The following is a 27,629-nucleotide window of genomic DNA, read 5'->3' on the forward strand; positions in this document are numbered from 1 at the left end:
CCAAAATAAGCTCTAGTTTTACAGCAAGGCCCACACCTAAAAATCAAGCTAGGGTAGGGGTGGTGGGTGGAGCTGCCTCACGTGCCCCACACCCACTTATCTTGCAGCCAGGCCTCTCCTCGCCGGCCCACTTCTTCTACGGCATTTCCAGACCTGCATTTTGCAATAAGAGGCCTTTCCAGAAGGCCACTGCAGCCGAGAACCGAGCTATGGGTCAATCCATAGCTCAGTTCTGCAAGACCTTCTGGAAAGGCCTTTGACTTCGAAATGCAGGCCGGAGCTCCATTCTCAGCTGCAGAATGAAGCTGCTCCTTTGGCTTCAGAAGAAGTGGGCCGGCTGGGTGGGGCTGTCAGTGCCAGAGGTGAGTGGAAAAGTCCCCCCTGAAAATAAGACCTAGTGCCTCTTTTGGTGGCAAAAAAAAAATGAGACTGGGTCTTATTTTCAGGGAAACACAATACCTAGTCCCTTAATCATTCATCATATAATTTAGCTCCAGATCCCTTGTCACCTTCGTTGCTCTTCTCTGTACTCTTTCTAGGACCTCAGCATCTTTTTTATCATAGTGACCAGAACTGGATACAGTATTCCAAGTGCGCTCTCACTAATGCAGTATAAAGTGGTACTATCACTTCTCATGATCTTGATACTATCCCTCTGTTGATGCAGCCTAGGATTGCATTGGCTTTTTTTGGTAGCTGCAGCACACTGAAGGTTCATTCTTAAATGGGCTCCATTAGGACACCTAGGTCCCTCTCACAGTTATAACTGTTGAGCCAGGTACCACCTGTCTAATCCTTAGATACTAGTGGATAAATTTGAATATCAGAATTCTTTGCCCAGTATGCTTGGCTGCAAACCAACTTTCAGGTCAAAATGATAAAACTTTGGCTGTACTCTGACAGTAACTCTCATGTGTTATTCTTTCACCATTTGGAAGTTGGATTGATGTGGAGCATAGAAAGCTCTACTCTGTTGTTGTTTTTAGAATTCAAAATCTACTTTGAGGGATGACATACTTCTATTTATTCTAGCCAAAAGCTTCAAGGCCACAAGAACATCTAGAAACAAAAAAAACCCCATAATAATATAAGAATATAGGAACAGCCCTGATGGCCTAGCCCAAGGTACATATTGATCAAATACTTAGCTTCTCACAGAGGCTAACTAGATGCCTTTTGGAATGCTTGCAAGCAGGAGATGGAGGGATAAGCCTCTTCCATAAAATCAAGATCACACGAAGTATTAGTACCACTTTATAAAACCCTAGTAAGATCACATCTGGAATACTGGAGCCAATTTTGGTCACCATATCACAAAAAAGATGTTGAGACTTTGGAAAAACTTTAGAGAAGAGCAACTAAGATGATCAAAGGCCTAGAAACTAAAACATTCGAAGAACGGATGCAGGACTTGGGACTTGGGTCTGGCTAGTCGAAAGAAAAGAAGAAATAGGGGAGACATGATAGCAGTACTCCAGTACTTGAGGGGCTGCCACAAAGAAGAGGGGGTCATGTTATTCACCAAAGCACCAGAGGGCAGGAGAAGAAACAATGGTTGGAAACTGAACAAAAAGAGAAGCAACCTAGAATTAAGGAGAAACTTCCTAACAGTGAGGACAATTAACAGCAGTGGAACAGCTTGCCTCCAGAAATCGTGGGCGCTCCATCACCGGAGATTTTTAAGAAGAGGCTAGACCAGGGGTAGGCAACCTCGGCTCTTTTATGACTCATGGACTTCAACTTCCAGAATTTCTGAGTCAGCATAGCTGGGAGTTGAAGTCCATGAGTCCTAAAAGAGCTGAGGTTGTCTACCCTTGGGCTAGACAGTCACTTTTCTGAAATAGTATAGGTTCTCCTGCTTGAGCGGGGGGGGGGGGGGCTGGACTAGAACACTTCCAAGGTCCCTTCCAGCTCTATTCTATTCTATTATTATTATTATGTGGCAATTTCTTATGCAATTTAGAAGTTACAATTCTATGTTATTTTAGTGAAGTGCAACATAGGAATTATCTTCATAGCCAATTGTTAATGGCTTGATGAAATAGATTTAAAAAGAATTCTTTCACAAAAGTTCCATTTGTGCTTATTAAGTACAAATCCCAAGTCATGCTCCCAGATTTTTAGATCTTTCAAGAGAATCTGACATGCTTAATGTAAGAATTTTATATAAAGCGGAAGAAATTTCTTTGATTTTAAGTAGAAACAGAGTTTTTCAAATAGTCAAAATTGTTGAGATCTGGGAAGCTTACAAAGAAATGATTAAATTTGAACCATTAAATTTTTTGAAAGCAATCCTTTCTCAAAATGCATTTATTATTAATAAGTTTTCCAAAACAGCAATTAGGATATGTCTATACCAATGATTATGTCAACGCTGCTAAAATTGGATGTTTTTGCATTGACAACAGATGGAAATGTAGCCATCTTTTACCTTTTGCTTTTAGAGTTAGATGATGCTGGGAGGGGGGATGTGAAGGAGAGTCCAGCTAGACATAACACACCAAACCTAGCGTGAGAAACAGTTGATTGTAACCAGAGCTGATAAAGATTTGGCAGGCCAGAGAACTGGAGAGGAAACTTGCGCTTCAAGCTAATTGGGGAATCTGATTTATGACTGTTAATTAGAGGAGGGAATTGTGCTTTGATACTATGTGCTCAGAGAAGGAGAACTCAGTTTTTGGCTTCGATTATGCAGTGCCGATGTTATTCAGACTCAAAGATTCTTTAAGATAAGCAATGCGTCGAAGTTCTTTGAAGAGTTTCATCTGTCGGAACCATGACATTAAGCCAAAATCTCCAACTTTTTCCTAATTATCTTGGGGTCCCGAGCCCCAGTCGCTGTCCCTGGAAAGCAGGGATAAGCTGACAAAGATTTGGGGAAGATGTCAGCATGGAGAAAGAGAGAATGCCTGAAACAAGCACCCCGGCAATGGTGCTACCCCAGAGGGGGGAGTGACAGCCAGCGCGCCACTGGAGAAGGAACTTTTTCAGGCCTGTCAGCTGGGGGCAAAGCCCAAGCCACGAGGACAGCTGATCTGGTCGTCGGAATGAACCCTTCCCAGCAAAGACTCCAGACACCTCGAGATGGCCTTGCCACCCTCAGGTGCTTCAAAGGCAGACGGGGCTGAGCTGCTACGAAGGGATTCCCGCACCTCGCATTCCCCAGACTGGTGGAGAACCACAAAACTGCCTACTGCTGAGGACTCGGGCGAGTGGAAGTACCTGTCCGCAGCACATAGCCAGTCAGTGGAGAAGTTGGTGGAAAGATTTGAGGAGTTAGAAATGAAGAGTGGAGAACAACCTTCCCGCTCCCCATATGTGAGCGATCATGATGATCAGAGAGGCAGCCATCAACTACCAAGGGAGACTCTCAGCCCCCCCTGTGCAGTTCAGGCAGCCTCCCAGTCCTCGAAGCCACCCAGCCTGGGGCCCGTACAACAATGGGAAATGTCACAGCCTCCCCAGCTGGGAAGCCAGCATCACTGGTGGTGCAGCAGCTGAATTGGAGATGGCCACAGCCCCCGAAAGTGCAGCAGCAGATGGGGACCTTTCAACAACTGTGGATGATGCAGATGCCAAGGGGTCAGCAACCGCTGGGAGCGCTGCAGCAGCTATGGGATTGGCAGCTGCCCCCAAACGTGCAACAACCTCTCTCAGGCTTGCATTTATCGAGCAGTCCCTGATCAGCTACAAGAGTGGTACCAGGCAGCAGTAAGACTAGAGGTTCAGCTTGCCTGCTATCAGAAGCCACCCCCCCAGGAAGCCGAGTCAAGGCCAAATCAACCCCAGCGACAGCCACCCCCACGAAAGCCTCCAACCACTGTGGCTACAGAGAATCCCAGCCCCCCTGCTGGACCATCGATCAAAAGAGAAAAGGTTGCTGTTATTTTCCTTCTCTTTTTTAATAAAAGAAATAGATTTGTATTTCACCACAAAGAAGAAGTCAAGTTTTCCAAAGCTGATTGCCCCCCCCCCCCGCCCAAGAAATCCATTATGAAACAGGACCAGGGAAATGGGAAAGCACAAGGGAACCTTCAGTTAGATATTCAGAAACAATATCAGTATGTGAAATGGGGGGCATTGTTTGTCACTAATGATGTTGAAAACAATGTCCAATCATCTCCCATAGCTCTTGTGCAATCATGTTCCACACAGGTATTCCAATGAGAATAGATTCAAAGCCAGAGGATGTGTTTTCAGATACAAGATACAAGCTTAAATAATGGGGAAATGCAATATCTCAGTAAGAGGAATGCAACCTCAAGGGAATGTTTGTGCCTTATCAATCGTCACCAAATGCACATTTATCATGTTTTTTAAACAATCTAATTGTGAAAAAATGGCCCACACATCCATATCCGGAATGTACATGTTTAAGCCAATGACTGCTATGGTTGTTAAGGTGTTTTCAGATGCCCACATTTTGTTGGAAGATTAGATTTTTAAAAAGTAGGCTGATTTTTCTTTTAAGAAATTTATCTGTAGTCAAATCACTGATTTATACTGCATGCTGTAGATTACTTCTAGAAAGTATATTTAGTTATTCAACTAAAATAAAGTATTGTCTTTTAAATTCTGCTAGAATTTTTACAACTAAAAAGTTATTGTATTCTGTTTTAATAAAGCATTATTGGCATGCAAGTGAATTGACATCACTAAGTGTAGTGATCTAATAGTGAAGACTCTTGCTTCCCACTCAGAAGTTGAGAGTTCAATCCTAGGTAGCAGCAGATGTTTCTCTCCTAGGATACAAAGAAAAAATATCTCCTGTGAACTTTGCATGGAAGAGCATTTGGCCAACAAATGCTCAGCTCCATCCAGTCATCCCGACTCTACCCCAAATTAAGGGATACATGGTCATAAAAAGGGAGATTATTTTTATTGGCATGCAAGTGGGGATAGGGCAGATTTTAATTCCCCTGTTTATATTTGAATAGACAAGTTTCATTTGACAGAGACTCTCATGCTATACATGCTATATACATGTTGTAATGCATTCTCAACCATTATTAAAATTTGCATTCAGAAACTTTATTCATAAACATATTTCTTTCAGATTTCCTATAGTTCCATCTAGTTATTTTAAGTTCTATCTTAACATAAAGCCAGGAGACTGGAAGATGTGAAACACCCTCCTCTTTCAAATATATTTACTCCATCTATTTCGGAAGCCATATTCTAAATATTTCGTCCAAATGAAAGGACCTGGCAAAAGTTCCTCCAAATGATTAAATGAAGAATTTAATTCTAGTTACCTAATGCTCCATGCCTTTTCTTTATCTTTTTTCACTGTATTTGCTTTTTGTGATCAGGGAAAAAGGTAAACAACAATAAAAATTCTCAACCGACTACTGTAAATAGTTTGGCAGAGCCACCCTTCAGAGGAATTAAAAAGCAAAAGGGGAACAGCAGCAAATGTTATGGCACTTTCATTTCAAAGAAGGATGGGAAATCCTAGGAAATGTGTGATAGAACAAAGTGTAAATTCCACAACTGAGGAACCATCTAGCTTCATCAACAGAAACAGGAAATCTATATTTGCTCTGCTTTCTCTAAAGCAGCTCCTCAGCCAATAAACTTCTGAGATTAATTGCTTAATATGCAAAGACCAGTGGATGCCCTACAGGGGACACCAATCTACTTATTATTTGTAAGATTTACATGTCATGTTTTCTCAACTCAAGGCTATCTGATAATATTTCCTCCTCCATTCTTCCCCCACAATAACACTGTAACATAAATTTATCTGAAAAAGTGCATGATTTGCCGAAATTCATGTAGTTTCCATGACTAAGAGTAACCTCAGCCTTCTCCATTTAGTTTAACACTTTTATCTCATCTCCCAATAACAGTTTGGCAACATCTCACATCTCAACACAGGTTCTCCAACAGATGCTATTCAAAAATTTCAGATTGGTCTGTGATACTTTGTCATGATTTTTTCTTGTTTCTTAATTTATAATTAGCCTTTTACACTTCCAATAATTGTTTTCTTCCTTCCCAATGATACCAAAGCAAGGCAGACTCCAGGTTTACAGACTTGAGAGACTCCTTGCAAAAATGACCATATGCCATGAACTTATTAACTATGGTATCAGAGCTGCGAGCAAATAGGTCCACTGATAACAGTTATCAGTTTTTTTTATTTCAACCACTGCTTAGGAGAGAGAAGCAGCTATCAGAAAGAAAAAAAAGGAAGATGTCAAGAAACAAGGGTATTCCTGTCCACATTTTTCTTTGAAGCCACACTCTTCAGATCCTCCAATTATTCTGTCTTCCAGAAAGTATCCCTAAGGCAATGTGGTTGCCAATCCCAATTCAAAGCTATAGAATGCTGCATAACAACAGCTCTTATCTGGATAAAAGATCCCATTTAGTCTAGCATTTGTTTCTTACAATGGTCAAACAGATGCCTCTACTAGATGCTCAGAAACAGAAGACAGAGATCTACCCACCTCCCACAACTAGTATTTGGAAGCATGCTGTCCCCCACCCAGAAGTAACATTATGTCTTCAACAAAAAAAAGACCTCTGATGGACTTATCCATCATGAATTTATCCAGTTCCCTTTTAAAACAACCCAATTTAGTGGTGATCCTCACATCATTTCATAATGACTTCCAGAGATTAATTCCTGAGATTAATTATGCAGTATATGAGGTAGTGTTTCTTTTGTTCATTTTAATCTCCTGCCAATCAAATTGATAGGGAATTTCCGAATCCAGTGTTTTGAAAAAGAATTTTTTTTCTCCCTAACCATTTCTTCCATGCCATACATGATTTTATAAATTTCAGTCATGTCTCCCAATTGCCTTTTTCCACACTAGAATACCCCAAATTTTAAATGTTTGCTGCAGGGAATTTGTTCAAGCCCCCTGAACATTATGGCTGCTTTCTTCAGTCACAGAACTGTACACGATATTGCAGATGTAGTCACTCCATAGGTTTGTATGGGCATTCTAATGTTGGAATTATAGTCAGTCCACATAGCTACCCACTATGACTCCGTCATTGCATATGTGACCTTAGGGCAGTTCACTCAGATGTATTCAAATAGGTCTATTTATCTATCTCAAGTTAACTTTCAATGAACCAATGGACGTAATATTATTTTATTATAATTCTTATTACATTTTGTTTATATGTGTTTGCTATCATGTATCTTACTGAATCTTTTAAAAAATGATTTCCTTTTGATTTTAAGTTGTATATGTAAATAGAATATTTTTGATTAAATACATGTATGTAATAGAAATTTAGAAAATTTCTAGCTTTTTAAAGCTTAAAAGGAGGAGTGTGATATGTTATTAAGGAAAAAGAAACTGTTCACAATGTAGTGAAGCAGAAGCACATGGAGAAGAGAAAATATGACATCAGCATAATGGGAAAAGGTATATTTTACTGTAAGTTATAGGCATCACTGTATCTGCTACTCCCAGTAAAATATCTGTAAGCATTTATGCTATATGTAGAAATTCTGTTGCAATTGCCCCAACTGGTTTACATTTAAGGTACTGAGAAAAAAATGCTTTAGAAATTCTTTCAAAATGTAAAAGAATTCCAGAAAAGTTCTTGCATTCATTTAGTTAACAAGATAGACAAGGGATGGGATTCAATTGAACAATCAGCTCTCCAACAGTCTGCAGTCTGCTTCTCTCACCTCAAGTTAAATTCTAAAAGAAGGTATCATGTGAACTTTTTCCAAAGAGTTTTTTCAGTAATGATTTTACCATCACCATTAAGGAAGAGTTTATTATTCAGGAATTTTTCATCCATTTCCCACAAATTTTTGAGTGGCAGTTTTGAGTAAATGTTAATAAATATAAAGGGTACAAGTTGATCTAATAGTGAAAGAGAGCCAAATTATGATACTTCAGTCATTAATACCTAAGAAATCCAGCATAGATATTTTATCGATAAGACCTTCCATATATGGATAAAATGTTCAACTCCCAGCAAACCATGTAGCTTTCAAAAGTGTAAAGACATAATGCTATTGAACTCTATGTATAAGACCTGTGGAGCAATTCATTGAAACTCCTTCATCAGTCCACCATTTTTAAATACAAAATTATATTTTTCTCTCCGTTTCTGGACAAGCCTTAATCATGATTAAAGCTAATTAGATTTTATCAAGCGAAGTTTTTACCATCCACTATTCCTTTCATTTTCCATGATTGCCATCAACAATTATTAATGTTGTTCTTTGGCCCTGATATTGTTTAACCTTTATGTCAAAGATATCCCAGGATTTCTCTATTCTATGGATGTTTTGTGGGCCAAGCATTTCAAATAAAGTTCTGCAAAGGCAACAACAATCCTAAAATGCTAATTAAATTCTTCTTCTTCTTGTGCCACCATATCCGTTATCGGACGTTGGCGATCATGTTGGCGATCCTGTTTTTATCAGCAGCCACATGAAAAAGTGCTGCTGAGTTTTGTCCAAACCAGTCCCTTAGATTTTGAAGCCACGATCTTCTTCTTCTGCCTGGACCTCATTTGCCTTCAATCTTTCCCTGGAGGATTAAATGGAGTATGCCGTATTTTTCTGGGTGTCGTATCACATGTCCGAAATATTCTAATTTTCGTTTTTTAATTGTTTTGATGATTTCTCTTGGCTTTCCCAGGCGGCTTATCACCTCCTCATTTCTGATCTTGTCAACCCAGCTTATACGTAACAGCTGCCTGTAAATCCACATTTCAAATGCTTCTAGTCTCTTCAGGTGGCCTTCTGTCAGAGACCAACTCTCTACTCCATAGAGCAGGATAGAAAAAATATAGCATCTGACAAGCCTGATTTTCAGTCTTAGGCTTATGTTGCTAATTAAATTACTCAAATTAAATTTTGATAACATATAGCAAAGAAAGGCCCCCTTACTTGTAGAAAATCAAGGGCACTTTTAAAGAATTAAATCTAGGAAGTTATAGGAATACATTTATAGCAGCTGAAGCAGGCATCTACTCCTTGGTAATCTTAACAGTAATCAAAGTCATTAAACTGATAGAGAATTCTCTCCATGGAACCTGACAGACTACCAAAAGTGTGCCTTGAAGAACAAATGGGCACATTTCAACCTACACACATTGATCAATCAACTTCTCCAAATCATCTCACATTGTGCCTCTCAAGACAATATCTATCTTCAATTGGCCATTAGGCCAAGGCAATATTCAAACAGACTATTTTCAATGTTAACACGCAAACTGATATTGAGTCACTTGTAAGCATCAGTTTGTTGAAATGGCTGTCAAAAATAACATGGCCCTCAAACAGAAAAACACTTGGCAATGGGTTTGACTCAAGATCATAGGATAGCCCTTACCAGATTAAGATTCAAGGAGTTAGATTTTATAGTCAAATGCAAACAATTCCATAAAGTGCAGTATATTGATGACCATGTGTTTGTGGAGAAACAGAGATAGAAGACATTGCATATGTTCTATTAAATTGCCAATTATATGCCTCAGCAAAGGTTACTACTTATAGACTCAACTTCACAGAACCATAAACTGGAACACCAACAAAAATATCTTATTTCCTTTAGGGTGCAAATATATATGCAGTCACTAAAACTGTTAAGTTTATAGTCAGGGCTGCCCAACAGAGAACATGCTTTATAGAACACATTGGGGTTGCATGCAAAGGTGATGAATTCACTTAAACAAGCAGTTTTTGAATTTTAAGATTTGTTTTATTATATATCTTTGCATTATATTTTACCTAATACTCTTATCTTTATTTTATCTACTATATTTTAATTATTTTATCCCATTTCACTGTATTTTATTCTAATTCATTGTATTTTACTGTGGGTGATACACATATTTTGATATGGTCAACTGACTAATCAATAAAGTATATTATTATTACTATAATTATTAAAGTGAATGCTCACTTGTAAGTATTATTAAAATTACACTAGGAGGTGGGAAGATATGTGATTTCAAGCATGCATTCTTGTTAGAGATGGCAAGTGATCTGACTACATTTGGCCAGATGAAATATCAGTGTTAAGACTATTCTTATGCCATACTAAACTAAAATACAGTTGAACTGTTTGTAGCTTAAGTATTGTAAAGCCCTGTCATTTTGCTTAATGTTTCAGTGTATTGTGGGAATAAAGGCAATAGAGTTATTTTTGTAAATCATAATTCCATGAACCATAGATTAGCATGTTGTTTAAGCACAACCTGAAATATATTTCAAAAATCCTAGTTATTTTCTTTATAGTATTGTGGATTTAGAAAATTGATTGCATTTTAGTAAATATGTTAATAAATCTTGAGCCATATTACCTAAGATAGACAAAGCCATTTCAATTTCATTTTAAATGGATTGTTCACTTACAGACATGTGGATCTGACAAGGGTTAAGATGGTGAGTAATTGCATGATCAATGCTCCAACCTATTTGACATGCCTGTGGTAGACAACACATATTAAAACCAAGTGGCCACATATGTCACAATCCTGATCTTTTTAATCCTCCTTCCACCTTCTGTTAAAATGCTCCTCCTTACATTATATTGACATATCCCTTCATGAATGAATTTATGGCTAACAGATCTGGATGGTAAATATACAGATGACCATCATAATGGACAGAAAGACACACAGAATTCTCAGTTTTTGCTACCATCCAACAGCCACTCAAAACTTTACAGCCCATATCTGACAGATTGACTTGATCTTTATTTCTTTCAGCAAATGTCCAGAGAGGCAAATTTGTAAAGAAAGTTCAACCATTTTAGAAGCAAATGGTTGGAAAAATGGCAGCTAATCCACTGGATCAGAAATATATAATTAGAATCACCCCTAAAGAGCCTCATAAAAACAAGCTGGAAACCAATCTTGGTTAATGCTCCTTCAAATAAGTACTGTTAGCAACTTACGTTTACTATTGTGAAATCATTTTTCCCTATAGCAGAAGACTTGAGCAGGAATTGTTCAATGGTATCTTTCCAAGCATATGCTCCCTCCCCAATCTAGGGTGCTCTACAGTTAATGGGCAGACCTAAGCAAAGAAAGAAAACGGCACAAATATATTATGATAGCAACTTTCATATACACCCATAAACTTTATGTTTTTATCTGTTGAAAAGCTTCTGCTGCTTAATAAGATTTAGCCTCTTACTTTTAATCTCATAGTGCAATGGTAAGGAAACCTCTAGTTTTGCTCTGGCCTGTTACATGGTTGCCATGGCTACACAAGTAAAGTGCATTACTTCCTCTACTAAAAAAAAGAGAAGATTCTGAAAGAGTGCCTTGTAGGATTTACTAGCTTTGTAGTATAGTTAGCTACTAAAGTCTTAAATAAGAATATGCTTGGGGGTTTAAACTAATATGTAGGGAAGAAGTATATCCATATATTTATCTTCATGGAAGTGATAAACAGTCCCTATTATTATCCTTACTTTATGAATAATCAAAAAAAATCCCATTTGTATATTTTATTCTTTTTATTATTACTCACAAATATAAACTGACACAAATCTTTACAGCTTAATTCTGTTCTTGCAATACTAACAACAGAACAGTTCTCTTACTGATGTTATAGTAGATTAGCAGATATTTCCTGACTTGTGAAAATATATTGACAGATACTGCAGATACTGACTGGTTGATGAATAGCAAAGGTTTCTCTCTCTCTCTCTCTCTCTCTCTCTCTCTCTCTCTCTCTCTCACACACACACACACACACACACACACAGACAGACAGACAGACAGACAGTGTCTTGAATTTGCTAATCATTGATCAACTTTGATCAATGTCCCTTAAACTCAGCAAATTTAAAATGTGTGGATTTCTGCCGCCTGGGAAATTCTGGGACTGGAAGCCCACACATCTTAAAGTTGCCAAGTTTAAGAAATACTGGTTTAAATTATACAAAAGCAGGGGTGGGAATAACAGAATACAATGTACACATGTTGTTCTCTGGAATAGATTCAGCAGGAACACCTGATTATTTTCCAGAACTCAAATGGTTAGCATAACACTAGTTAAAATATGGAAAATTCCAGTGTTACATGTCAAAAGAAACATGTGGTTCCCAGTATTCTGATGACTATTTAAATTGCAGTGAAGAAGGGGACAGAAGGGGGTGTGAAGCTGAAGCGAAATACCTGTGAAATTACGGTCAGTATCTTTATGCATGGCAGCCAATTTAATGCAACAAAATAATACGATTCAGCTAGCACTGATCTTGAATTACTGAGTCCAAGCAGTGTGGAGTCTTTTATGAATGAAGTTCACCATTGCTGCTCAGTAAATGTGAATGCAGTGCAGCAAGTGAAAGCAAAATGTATCTCAATGCATGGCATAACAAGTGAAGAAGTAGGAATTATTAGAAAGTTAGGGATTATATTATTTTGTTTTCTTTTATTTTTTCTTTTCCCATTTATACTACATGATTGCAACTTCAGGGTTTAGGATTTTATATAGAGAGCAGTTTAGATGATTTGCTCTAGTGCAGGGGTGTCAAACTCGTGTCACGTGACGTGTCACAACATATCATGACTTTTTCCCTATTGCTGACAATGGAGTGGGCGCGGTTTCATCATGACGCATCCGGCCCACGGACCAGTACCCTGCTCTAGTGGTTAAGGCACCAGGCCAGAAACCAGGAGACTATGAGTTCTAATCCTGCCTTAGCCATAAAAGCCAACAGGATGACCTTGGCCAGTTACACTCTCTCACCCCAATTTACCTCACAGGTTTGTTATAGGGAAAATAGGAAGAGGAAGGCATGTTGGATATGTATGCCACCTAGAGTTATTTGTAAAAACAATAAAGGTAGGATAAATAAATTATATAAATCAATAATAAATTGTGTATTTCTTTGCTATCATCTAAATTTTTGCAGCACAGATATACTAATCCCTACCAAGTAATAGTATATTTTTCAATCCATCAGTTAGATGCAAAGGTCTACAAGCAAAGTTTTCAAATATTTAAAACCTGATTGTGAGCTTCTCAAAGCCCAATCTGAGCAAAGGGGGAATGCCAGCTGATGGTCTCTTTCCCTTGCCCCACAGAGCAACAATAGTCCCCACTTTTATGGACTTCCAAAGAATCATTGCTTGTAAGGCCTTCAAGCAATGATTGAAACTGACATCAAATGAAGATTGTTTTGTATAAAATTATTTATTCAATTTTTCTTATTAATATTGTTGCATATGTGTGCTATATATTGTACTGTTACATCTTTTTTTCTTTTTGTTTCCCTTGGGTTTGTTTTCTTTCTTTTGTCTTGTGATGTTATTTTTGTTGGTTCTTAAATGCTTTTAATAATTGTCAATTGCCCAGAGTCACTGAGAGTTGGGTAGTATATAAATTTAATAAATTATTGTTGTAATAGTATTATTTTTATACATACAATAATATGAAATAACAGTTCTTTAGTTGGGATTGGTCTTAATTCACAATAAGTTCTTCTAAAGAATCTAGGATGTCATAATCAATCTACATAGCATTGTGAGGATCCAAATAATATGTGGCCTTTTGTTATTATTTCTAATCAAATAAGTATACCTTCTAATATTTGTTCTCTATTTCCAATATTTCCCTTAAATCCTTTTTCTTTTTCTTCAATAAATTGATAATTTAAATGTAGATTACAGAAAGTGTGCTTTGGCTTATAAAAGTAATAATGCTAATAATAAAATGTAATAATTAAACTGTAATAACTGTAATAATATATATTGTTATTTGATTATAGTATCAACATTTACAATAATTTAAAGCAGCCTGTCATCGACCTTCCACTTCTCTCACATCTGTTTGATATTTGCCAGGTTCCATCCCTTCTAAAAATTTATTGTGCTTTCAAATTTCATCTATTAAAAAGTAGAAAAGTTGTACCTTTTAAAAATTGTAGTCATGAAAGGCACAAAAGATCACTTTGAGTTGAATCAGGCAGCTTTATAGTTAATGTAACTTTTAAGTATTTTTAAAGAATTGTGATCCAAATGGACCTGATGATTTGTACAGCATCTTACTAATAAATCAGTATCAGCTTTGTTCTTAAGCAAATAACAATTGTTCAATTTGGACTGAATTTGCAATGGAGTGTATGAGTGTGTATATCTGCAGAAGACTAAAATTTTAATTCTGCTGCTCATATCCAATATCAACCACATTCAGTGGCAACCATGTTCCTGATTTCATATGGAATTCAATGCTGACCTAGGCTCTGCTGTATGTCTAAAGTCCTATGTACAGTTACATGAAATACATACCCTGGAACTTTGTCTATGTATTCAGGCCTGTGTTAACTTATTTAATACATTATTTTGCATATTCCATAATAATCGCTTCCCAAAGAACATTCATACTAAACTTGAAATTTCCCTACAATGTAAAATTTACTGAAACTGAAGTGGATTTATTTCTAAATTTAAGATGTTTAAGTTAGGGTTATCTGTTATCCAGACTTTTGAAATGGAACTTTAAAGAAGCATGATTCACTATTTATGCTTTAAATTTAATTTAGGTACACGTCTATGCCTATGTCAAGTCTGAAGTTGACTTCTAATTGCAGTATGGATTTAGGAAAAGGTGTTGTTGCCACAAGTCTTTCTCAACCATGTTGATGACCTTTCCTGGTTAATTCTTGTTTCCATGAGCTGAGTGTCTCCTAAAATTTCTTGTAGCCTTTTAAAATATATTGAAACATTTGTGGGATTGCTCAAGTAGAGATTAAAACATCCAAGTTCTATTTTTGTGTTTGTTTTTATTTGTATGCCTTCTTTATTATTTTTATAAAAATAACTCAAGGCTCAAGTTTATAACTGAGCTTTAAAAGAAAAATAGGTTACTTGAGGCTTCCAAAAATGTCTTTTCTGCAATCCCCAAAGGCTTAAGTTGTGGTAAGGTTTCCAAACTTTTTGAGGTAAATAGCATACTAAAAATATGTAAGTACTAGAATAAGTTTAGCATAGTTTAAAAAGCAACCCTCAAAATCTCTAATAACTAACTCTAAAAAAAATAAAAATGAAAATCTGGACTAGTTCCTGATTTTGGTTTCTGGGTACTGATGATATGACAGGTAAGTGTGATGTGCTATTTCTGAAATCATTACACTTCTATGAACATTTATATAAATAAAAACAGATATTATAACTTATTTCCTTTTCACTAAAATCAGTTATCACTCTTTTATCCCTTAAAGTTTACTAGAATGCATAAAAGCAGCCTAATTACACCTCTGTGTTCATAAGGGAGTTATTTGCATTTTTCTTCCGCAGGAATTCCTGACATAGAGGTTTCTTTTTTCATTTTCTCTTTGCATTCCTTAGTCTCTGAAAACCTATCCTAGAAGACTGGGTATCCTCAACAATAGTATATAAAGGATTACTATAAAATAGGGAGTGGATGGAAGTACTATGTATATAAACACAGGAACTATTTAAATTCTAAACTATATGGAAAGATCTCTATCTGATTATATATTTATCTTTGACACATTCAATGTATGAACAATCAATATCACTTCAGAACTTATATTTGGTGACATCTAAAATATTAATCATACTGTTTATATTTAAATGAAAGTGGTATTACAATTTGATATGTCTAATTTGGTATCAAAAATATGCTACTCCAAATCAATATTTTTACAAAATATTTTTAAAAGTCTTTGTTCAATGCATTGCCAGTTATTCGGCTACAAAGGCATTTTTTTTAATATGCATAGTTTTTCTTTTGCTCTGTGTTTTAAACTGCTGTCTTCAAAATCTGTGCCTTCAGTGTGGAAAGAGTTAATTTAAATTTGATAACAAATGGGCCTGCTTTTGAAATGAGTGTAGCCTGGCAACTTCCACTGAGAACCTGTCATTGGGCCTCAATTATGTATGCAGCTTCTTTGAGAAATAGTTTCACACATTTGACCCAAGGAGCATAATGTTGTTGCCCATGATTTTTTTTAAAAAAAGTGTATGCAGGCAAGGTTTCATTTCTGGACATTCTTCTTATAAGCCGCTGCCTAGGTCTGCCCTCAGGAGAAACATATATGCATAAAACACTGATATAACAAATTTAATATTGTAATTGAAATATTTTTTCTTTTTTCTTTTTGCACTGAGTCTTTTCTTCCTTTCTTCTATTTTTTCCTTATAACTAATGATTCAGCTGACCTAATCTGTGTATGTTTGTGTTTACACAAATACACACACCCCGCACATGCGCATCCCAGTATTTAAACACTACTTTCAGGGCCTCCTTATCAAAGCAATAGTGTGAAACCAGATAGACAGTCAAAGGGTTAACCCCAGCACCATTTCATTTTTTTTTCAAAATGGCTGCTTTGTCTGTGTGCATACACCAATAGCAAATGTCCTTCTGTTATTGTACAGCCAATTTCATGTGTCAACTATTCATATGCTAATACCAGTACAGTTTCTCACTTTTTCCCCCTTCCACAGATAAATTGTAAAGATTCTTACAGACAGTGAGACTTGGGAATAAACAGCTTTTTATTTCTGAAGTGATAAATTAGGTTTTATTCAAACAACAGGCAACACACGCAGCTGACCAGTATTGTTTCTATTCACCGTTACTTTGCCTCCTGGATTTTTTTATACAGGCGTGGAACAGTTGGAAAATATTTAGTAGATACAGTTAGAGTTTATTTAAGAGACTTCAATGAATTCATTTGTTTTTGTTTTCAGAATGTACAAATCACATTTTTCTAGTATTAGTATAAATCAAATTAGTAAAGTCTATTACTCTACATTAAGCATTCATTTTCACATTTTTAAATAAATCTAGAAGCATGAATGGAAAAGAATATTATTTTTCAGTTGGTATTATCCAAATGTTGCCATATATTTCTCTTTTTATAATGAAGCTCAGTAGAGCTAAAGAGACCAAGACAATCCTATTCAAATATTTTATGGTTAATATCCTAGAATGATTTTCTAGAATAGAAAAGGTTAGCATGATTTTCACCTCTATTTTTTTTTAAAGTTCACAAGATATTCAATAAAATGAATATACATTTTAAAAATAGTGAGATATATTTTTGGTTTATAAATGAGCATCACTACAGAAAAGTACTAGATGTCTATATCAATTTGCTAATGAAAATAATTTCAATATCAAATTCAATTAAACTCAAAATATGTTGTAAAGATAGTGTTTAAATCATGCTTCTAAAACTGAGCATGTTAATAGTGTATACTGCTATACAGGTCATAAGGATACTGTCTTTATTTAATTTGAATTTTTTTATAAACTATTTTAGAAGGTTGAATATTTTGAAATAGCCACACTGCATTTTTGTCTGCGTCTAATCAGAAGACTTACTAGCTCGATGGTTTTATTTTTAAGGAAATAGGCATGGGATTTCATCCACAATGGATTTTAATGGAATGTCTGCACTACCACCTGAATTATTATTTTTTAATTCTACACTGATCATGGCATTATTAAAATATTAATTAACCAAATATATCAGAAGAGGCACCTCCCTACACACACTACTTTTTCTAAAATAAATTGATATCTACCTCTTATATTCTGAATAGACATTTATAAGGTGGCACTGTTGGGCATATTAATTAAATAACTTAAAGCACAGTGTTTACTCAGAAGAATATCTGACATTTTCCATTGGGCCTTACATTGAGTAATTGTACTTAGGAGAACAACCTAAAGGGATATAACTATCTTTTTATAAATATCAATAAGGGAAGCCAAACTATAAAACCAAAGAGTTTTCTGAAACTTATTATTCTGATTATTATTAAGTCCATGAATAAAATAGACAAATTAGAATAATAGAGATACATTTATCTATCAAAAAAACCTTGGAAGTGGGTTTTTTCCAATCATTAAAGTAAAAGAATGATTCTGTGCATTACATCATAAAATGAGCAACTTAATTAGTGAGTTGAGTACTAGTTTTAAAATCAGTGAATATTTTAAAAAATGAAGGGATGATAGGGTTTCAAATCTAGTGAACCTGTAATCCTGTGAAACTGATTTATTTGATATTGCAGGAGATAGCAATCTTTTTCTCTTAAAGAGGAACAGAATAGAATAGAGCTGGAAGGGACATTGGAGTTCTTCTAGTCCAGCCCCCTGCTCAAGCAGGAGAACCTATACCAGTGGTGGCGAACCTATGGCACACATGCCAGAGGCGGCACTCAGAACCCTCTCTGTGGGCACACGCACCATGCCCTGGAGATGGCAACTGTCCCTCTTCAACCAGCCGCCTGCTAACTCGCCGAGGTCCCATGTGGCCGGATGCATCCCAGCATGGCTGGTTTCCCTCCCCCTGTCCCATCCCTCCTAGCCTCGCATGCTCTCTTTTTCCCGGGCACGACCCACTGCATCGCCTCCTCAGCTGTCCGCCGGCCATCCAGCTCAGAACGGCTTCTCTGAACTGCTGGCGGCAGGCTGCGGAGCCCCAGAGTGCCCTGGTCGAGGGGCCGGCAGGCTGTGGACGGACACTGTCGGCCCCATGTGCTCGCTGGCTTCTGTGTGCAGGGGCCGATGGTGTCAGGCAGCAACCACCCTGGCCCCTGTTTCGCCTTGCCCTGCGACAATGGCACCCCGCCCTGCCTCGCCTCGCCTTGCCTCACCTCACCCCACAGGACGAGCCTCCTGCCCACCGCCCCACCTACCAGAGAGCCCCAGGATCTCCCCCAACCCTGCCAGCCTCCACAGGCGTCCCTCTCCATGAGCAACATCAAGGTGACCATGCCCACCTTGGCCACACCCACCCAGTGGGCCACACCCACCTGGCACCCAGCGATAAATAAGTGGGTTTTGGGTTGCAGTTTGGGCACTCGGTCTCTAAAAGGTTCGCCATCACTGACCTATACCATTTCATACAAGTGACTGTCTAGTCTCTTCTTAAAAATCTCCCCTGATGGAGTGCCCATGATTCTGAAGGCAAGCTGTTCCACTGGTTAATTGTCCTTAGTGTTAGGAAGTTTGTCCTTAATTCCAGGTTGCCTCTCTCTTTGGTCAGTTTCCAACCATTGTTTCTTGTCCTGCCCTCTGGTGCTTTGAAGAATAGTTTGATGCCCTCTTATTTGTAGCAGCTCCTCAAATACTGGAATACTGCTATGATGTCACCCCTGTTTCTTCTTTTCTTTAGACTAGCCAAACCCAAGTCCTGCAGCCATTCTTCATATGTTTTAGTCTCCAGGCCTTTGATCATTTTAGTTGCTCTTCTCTGAACTTTTTCCAAAGTCTCAACATCTTTTTTGTATTATGGTGATCAAAATTGGTTGCAGTATTCCAGGTATGGTTTTACTAGGGTTTTATAAAGCGGTACTAATGCTTCGTGTGATCTTGATTCTATGCCTCTGTTTATACAACCCAGGATTGCATTAGCTTTTTGGGCTGCTGCTACACACTGCTGGCTCATAATCAAGTGATTATTCACTAAGACTCCTAGGTCCCTCTCACAGTTACTGTTTTTGAGCCAGGTCTCGCCTAATATGTACTTATACCTTTGATTGTTCCTGCCTAAATGTAAAATCTTGCTTTTCTCCAAATTAAAATTCATTTTGTTGGATAGGGCCCATTGTTCAAGTTTGTCAAGATATTTTTGGGATCCTGAGCTTGTCTTCTGGGGTGATGGCTATTCCTGCCAGTTTAGTGTAATCTGCAAATTTCCCTCATCTAAGTCATTTATCCCACCTTTTTCTAGCTTACTAAGCAGCAGGTTGTGGTCTACTTTGTCAAATGTCTTACTGAAATCTAAGTATACTATGTCCACAGCGTTTCACTGGTCTATTAATTTAGTCACTTTATCAAAGAATGAGATAAGATTGGTTTGGCATGATCTGTTTTTAGCACACCCATGCTGGCTGCTAGTTATAACTTTCTTTGCTTCTAGTTGTTCGCAGATCTGTTTTTTGATTATCTTTCTCAGGATCTTCCCAGGTATTGATGTTAAAGTGATAGGATGTTAATTACTTTACCAGAACCAATGAACATTTTTAAAGTTATGTTTTTCATCTTTCACAGATCATCTGCATGCACCATTTGCCCTCCAAGCTTTGTCTTCTATTATGGTAGATTCCCTTTCCTGTATGGATCTTGGGAATGTTAGTCAAAGTTCCTGAAGCAGAAAGCTTGATTAAATAACCTAAACTGGCATAATTGTAACTGCATTTTTTTCTAGGGTTTGAAGAATTAGCAGAGAATATTATTAACATTTTTTTCTTTTTCTAACTATTCTGTAAAAAAATTAAGATCTATGACTAGTTATAAAAAGGATGGCCTAAACATATTACTGTGGAACAATAAATGATCCCAAAGAATGAAATGACATTGATTTTCATTCCCATTATGATAATTATGTAAATGTAATTGTTTAACTTACTTTTGAAAGGTTAAAAGTTAGGGACTTACTTAGAGACTTATCTGTAGATACAGATGTAATAGAGCCTAGTGACTTAAGATAATATGATTTAAGTCAGTGCTCAGTATTAAACGGTTCTTTTCTCTGAAAGTTTCATCAACAATCATAGGTTAGTAACCCAAAATATCAGAGTCATTTATATAATATATTTATTGTTCAAAAATAATTATAGCATTAACTGATTGTCTTATTTGTTATTTATATCCTGATGACCATAAGGAAGACCCTGCTTTGATAAAGTTGTACGCCATGTGGCTCTAGAACAGAAATAGGAGAAATCATGACTGAGTTACAAAAAGCCCTAATATATAATCAATATCTGGCCCTGGTCCAATATCAAATTAATATCAGCTAATTTGCATCTATACAAGCCTAATCAGATCTTGGTAGCTAATGGAAGGGATGCAGTAGTAAAACAGTTATATCCAGATCACAGATATTATAAGAAACATTCTGGTGATGTCAATACAGTAGGCTTAATATTTGGGGCAAAACCTTCAGCAGAGTACTCCGTGTCAAACTGAATGAGACCCTAGGCTGAGACTGGTTACAATACATTCAGAAAATGTAAAATTCTGATGATTTTGTAAAACAGAAGACTCATTCTCAAATTTTCTATGCCAGTGAAGAGATTCTTATTTAAATGATATCTATTTGCCATCTATTTAAGAATTAAATTCACTATCTTACTCTTTACTTGTATAAAATTAATAACTAATAACAGATAGAAATAATATAACCTTCATATTTTTAAATCTAACATAAAAATGAACTTAAACAGTATGTTAAATTCAAAACCAAGTACATGCAATTGTTGCAAAAATAATTCTATTTAATTCAATAAAACACTCACCATAATTTCTCTATTATTCATATATATGCCATTAATTTAACTCTGTTCTCAATAACTATGAAAGATTAAATTAATACTTATTTTTATTTATTGTTTTAGTATATGTGCATGTACTATGTTTAAGGTGCTGGTCTATAAAGCAGGAGATTGTGAGTTCTAGTCAGTGGTGGAATTCAAATACCTGAACAACCAGTTCTCTTATTCAATGCAGGCCTGGGCCTCCGAGGCCTAGAACGGACTTCCGGAAGTGGGCACTTCTGATGGGCCGTTCTAGACTTCTGGAAGCCAGCCGGTTCTCCGAATGCAGCAAAATTTAGCTACCATGTGAGAACTGTCTGAATCCCACCACTGGTTCTAATCCTGCCTTAGGCATGAAAGTCAGCTGGATGACTTTGGGCCAGTCACTGTCTGTCAGCCAACCTACCTCACAAGGTTGTTGTGCCGACTATAAGAGGAGGAAGAAATATTATGTATATCCACTGCATTGAGTTACTTATAAAACAATAAATGTGGATAAAACAAAATAAATATATGTGTCATTAAGATTTTAGGATGTTGTATGTATGTGTATTTGTTTTAATTAGTTAAGCATCAGGAATGTGCAGTTACATGTTTTCCTATGTCAGCTATCTTATATTAGCTACTATTCTCCTTCATAGCTCAGTATATATGAATAGGAATGGTGAATATATCATTAAGTGTTGTAATACATGCACAGTTTTAGGGCTCATTGTAACAACTCTATTAAGTAGATATTATTAACTCAACATTGCAGTGCTGCAATAACAGAAATAGTTGGTTTGGGCATCTAAAAAACTAGCTTTGTCTCTTCTGGTATAATATATGTTAAAAGCTTCCTAGCTACCTATCCAGAAAACTGTTCCCTTTCAAGTTAAGCATTATTATGCAAAGCACAATGAAGAACCAAGTAGTAATAAGCAAAATAAATTAAATTATGAGGTAAGAAAAAGGAAGGAAAATATAGTTAAACTTAGTAGCGTTCACTACCTTTCACTAGAACTCTCCATACCTTGCTATTCATACAGTATAAAACATCCTTGTTTCCATCTTTTTTTCTTTCACTTCGTACGTTGTTAAAATTTCATCCCCTTTTTAAAAAAAGCTCATCCATTCCATTCAGACTAAACTTTCTTGGTCTTTCCTTTCTGCTCATATCCCTTTCTTTTCACTCATATTTCCTTCTTATATTTGTTTTGCAATTTGTTCCCTATAGATTCTGAGTTACTAAAAGGTTTTCCTTCATTGACCAAGAAACCTTTCATGCCCGTCACTCATTTTGTATTCGGTCCAGATTCATTCAATCATTCATTCATGAAGTGAAGAGAAGGACTAGGGGAGACATGATAGCAGTGTTCCAATATTTGAGGGGCTGTCACAGAGAGGAGGGGTTCAACCTATTTTCCAAAGCATCTGAAGGCCAGACAAGGAATAACAGATGGAAACTGATCAAGGAGAAATTCAACCTAGAAATAAGAAGAAATTTTCTGTCAGTGAGAACAATTAACCAATGGAACAGACTGCCTTCAGAAGTTGTGGGAGCTTCATCACTGAAAGCTTTCAAGAAGAGATTGGACTGTCATCTGTCAGAAATGGTGTAGGGTCTCCTGTTTGGGCTGAGGGATTGGACTAGATGACCTACAAATCCCTTCCATCTCCTATTCCAGGGGTGTCAAACTGCCGGCCCACAGGCCAGATGCATCAACGGGAAACGGCGCCCACCCCATTGCTGGCAATGGGGAAAAGGGTCCGATACGTTGTGCGACATCACGTGACGTCACGAGTTTGACATGTCTATTCTATTCTATTCTATTCCTGATACTTCAGTTAAGCAAGAATGTAGTGACATAGGTAGTTATGTGCATTTCTTATTATGCCGAGCTAACACTTCTACTCTACAGGCTGCACTACCTATATATACTGGGTGCAATTCAAAGTGAATAATTATGGTCATAAGTTATTGCAGTTGTAAGTCGAAGCATTATGTTATTAATCCTGATTTTTTGACAGTTTTTTTAGTGGTCATTAAATGAATATTGCAATTGTAAAGGAAGTCAGTTTTCCCCAGTGTGTGAGTGGTTATGTGTGTGTGTGTGTGTGTGTGTGTGTGTGTGTGTGTGTGTGTGTTGCTAGAAATCAGAAGTAAATGCCAGAAACAGGCAAAAAAAATCACAAATCACAATTATGTAACTGTGGGATGCTACAAATGGCTGTAAAGGTAAGCTGGTTGACAAGCACCCAAAATTCAATCTCATGATTGCAAGTGTGTGTATATGTGTGAGTGTATGTGTCTGTCTGTCTGTCTGTCAGTCAGAACTTCAAAAACAGATCATAAGTAGTTTTGGAGGAAGGTCTGTTGTAATTGAGAATGGTTGCTAAGTGATCAGTCATAAGTCAAGGAATACCTATAGCTGCACTCTAATTTTATCCTAAATATGCTTATTCTAAGCTAGGATGCCTAATTTATCTTTAAAATATTGCTGCCCATATCCTGCAACTAAAAGTATATGCATACTGACCTATAGTTAGGATACATGGGTGATTAACACATTTGAAAAAATAAAAGTGATTTATATCAGTTATACATTTGGTATATAGTATCATTATTAAGGAGGTTCATAAATTAGTACCTTGGCCTTTTTGTAATAGCCCAACAATGGTATCACTGACAATAACAAATCTGTCCCATCATTAGTTGTCACAACTTCAAAATATTACATAAAATTGATGGTTATTTTTCATAACTAAGGTGTAATTGTCAATTCTATAGTAGCATTTAACAACAAGGAAGCAACAAATATGGGGATTACATATTTATGAATAAAAAGAAACTACTTTTCTGAAGCCAGGGTCTCATAAGGTCCACAAGGATGGGGTGAGAGGAAGAACATGAGATAACCTCAGCATGAAAATAAATAAATAAAGGAAAACCTTTTAGTAACTGAGAATGTTTGAAAATTCCACTAAAAAAAACATTCTTTCTGAAATGTTTTAAGGAAGATATTCGCACTTTAAGCATTCATCCTTTAGTAACACTAAGTCTATGTTCATGTAGCTGAAATAAATACATCATTATAATTTTCTTCTGTTTATTCCATCAAACTTTATATTGCAGGTATAGACCTACTTTCTTATAATTCTGCAAAGTGTTATATTGAAGGAATTTCTCAATACATTATTTAGTAGCATCTACCTAATTTTGACCCAAAACAGAAATCATGAACAATCTTACTCATTTGGAAGGATCAATGGCATGTGAAAATTAATCATAGTTTAAGGTTCATAGAAATGGAAAGATAGAGAGAGAGAGACAGAGGGAAGGATAACCAAATTAATGGCCAAAAATGCTGCAGCATAGCCTTGTTGCTTTTAATACTTATGGATTCTAATTTCATATGTATAGATTGGCTTTACATTACATCTCATGAGATGACCAGCATATAAAATTGATAAATAAAATAATAATATATAAACTAAGTTGAAAGGCAAATAGTGATTTTTAGTTTTAATGTAAAAAAGTTTCAAAGGATTAATATTTATTATATTTGTGCTGTTTCAATGTGTCCTTGATGAGATAATTTATTTTACATTAAATTTGCTACAGGAGCTCTTTGAGATAAGGCAGGTTATGTATTCATGGGCTAAATACATGCTTAAAGCAAGGCAGAACATAACTCAAATAGGTAACTTTAAAAATAAACTACCTTTTTAGACTAAGAGTGGGGGTAGAATAAGGGGATAGTTGTGGGAATCAACATTAGATTTCAAATTCTGAAACTATATTGTCTTATTTTAAGCATCAGAAACATGTATTAATGTCTTGAAATTTCAGACTATGACTCATAAAGAAAATCCCAGACATAAGATACAAGAAAAACAGCTATAAAATTACTATAAATGTAAGTAATAGGAGAATACAACATAAAGGCAAGAGCTGTCCTCTGCCTTTCCACTTTATCTTTTTTTCTTAAGAAATAAAAGAGAAGGCAGATTTTAAGTACAATCCACCTAAGTCTTACATGGTAGAAATATTTCTAACTATTTCCAAATTTAAAAAAAATCACTATTTCATTTCCAGTAAAAATTATTAGTTTACTCAATATTCTATGTTTGTAATTAACTGACAGGCAGAGTTATACTGGGCAACTAAATTCTTTTTCTCTTAGATTTTGTGCAGAAACTACTGAGTTGACCTGGTCAGTCCTTAGTTGGTGACTGAATAAGAATTTGCTACCTCATTACTGAATAATGAGTCTGTTTGGTTGCTAGTCATGATATGGATGCGGATACCTTTAGGATCTTCCTTGTTGGGTGGGCATAGATCAGAAATAGAAATGGAAGACTCAGATGACAGCAAATTCAATAAAGCATCAGAGTCCATCTCTAATACTATATGTACTCTTCTTCAATTTTTCAGTCTATCCATCCTATCGAAGTGGTCCTGCTGTTCCCCACATTCAAAGGAGAGGTTCTCAAATTTTTCTAGTTAGCAACAAATCCCTGAGAAATATTCTCCACTTTGTTTCTCACTTCAGCACCACAAGAAAAGTGAGTAATAGCAGAACAAGGCTGCTGGCTGTTTAATAGCCAATCACAGCACTTAGAAAATGGTTCTTCCAGAAATACTTTGTTGGCTTTAAAGCAGTGTTTTTCAATCTTGGCCACTTTAAGATGTGTGGACTTCAATTCTCAGAATTCCCCAACCAGCATCTTAAAATGGCCAAGACTGAAAAACACTGCTTTATAGGAAGGCATTGCTATTTGATCTTCTAAAAATGAGCAGGAGCAGGATTTCTCTCCATGGTCCTGAAAACTCAACGTCTTTGACAGGTTCTGTCCATGGTATTAACCTACTTGACTTATCACTCTTCAGTTTCAGTGCCTCACCCAAACTGACGTCTTCTATTTCCCTATAAATTCATTGCAATATAGTCCATGACATTAAATGTATCATGTGAGGTTCTGTGAGTAGGAGATCATGAGGTTAAGAAGTTCAGGAAGTCCACTTTCACCAGGGCTATTGAATGGCAATCCATCTATTCTTATGTAAATAGTTTAAATGGTTGCATCTATTAATGTCCATGAAAGGACAGCCTTCTTACATATTACAGTAAACATTAAATTTAATCTTCGATTTCTTGATTTCTATATTTCCAAATTTCTGTTCATTGTCTACAATGTATTTTATTTTATTTTATTATTTTTAATGAAAGCAAAAACAATAACCTGACAATCAGACAATTTTCCATGTATGCAAAAGACAAGACTTTGCTATTATGCTTTCTATCTAATATATGTGCTATCTAATATTGATATTGTTATCATTCAATTCATAATATGTGTGGGAAATACATTTACCACATGCATAGCAGATTGGTAGAATGCTGTGTTTAATTAAAAACTCATTATATAGAAAAATCTTACAGAATAATCTGAAATTAGACTTTGGGTGATGTTAACTAAACATTGCACCAGGAATTTAACATTAGAACAAACAACTTAGAAAAAAAGCCAAAGAAGCCCAAGAGCAATACCTGAATTACAATGTTATTGTGCCATTTATATCTATTAATGTCAGATTTTCCTAGAAAGAACACTCAGGTTTCTCTTGATTGTACAAATCATGTTAAAGCAAGAAAGTGTAATGTTTTGCACATTGAACCCCAAATAGTAGGCTTTGAAATCTTGATCATATCATATGTGCCAATAATTTAAGTCATGTGCAAAGGGAGATGTTAGATGAAAATGAGATACAGATATTTATCCTGACTTGAACTTTAAATGGCACCTTAGGAAATCTATCATCCAGTGCAATTCAAAAGTTGCAGTTTCTTCAACTATTCAGAAATAGTGTTTAGAACAAAAGATATCCTAGATGACTTTTTCTGTAAACAAAACATAAGAATGTTTTTGTCATGATCTTCCATTCGCCTTCCCTTTTAAGGGGAAAAAAGACATATTCCTATTGAAAGGGAGATGATATTTCAGTTTTGTAAAGTATTTAGTTATGTCATTAATAAAGATTATTAAAAGTGTACTTGGAGGACACTGTATTTCTAAAATTATGCATAGGGAAAATTAAGATACTTTTAAAAGTTTCTCAGCATGAGTTTGGAAAGTGTGACAAAATTATTTATGCTTATAGTTCTGAACAATTAGCATTAATACCTCTGTAGCATGAGTTTTATGTTTCAATCATGATGATAAATAAAAATATAAAAGACAGTAAGATATCATGTAATGTAACTTTCATTTAAAGTACAAGGCTCAATTTGCCCAACAGAAAAAAATAATAGCAAAATTCTATGAACATCTACTCTGCATTGTCTATTAAGTTCAATGGAGCTTGCTCTCAAATTAGTATAGGATCTCTTCCT

The sequence above is a fragment of the Protobothrops mucrosquamatus genome, unplaced genomic scaffold (assembly GCF_001527695.2).
Source record: "Protobothrops mucrosquamatus isolate PMUCROS unplaced genomic scaffold, P.Mucros_1.0 scaffold401, whole genome shotgun sequence".
Taxonomy (NCBI): Eukaryota; Metazoa; Chordata; class Lepidosauria; order Squamata; family Viperidae; genus Protobothrops; species Protobothrops mucrosquamatus.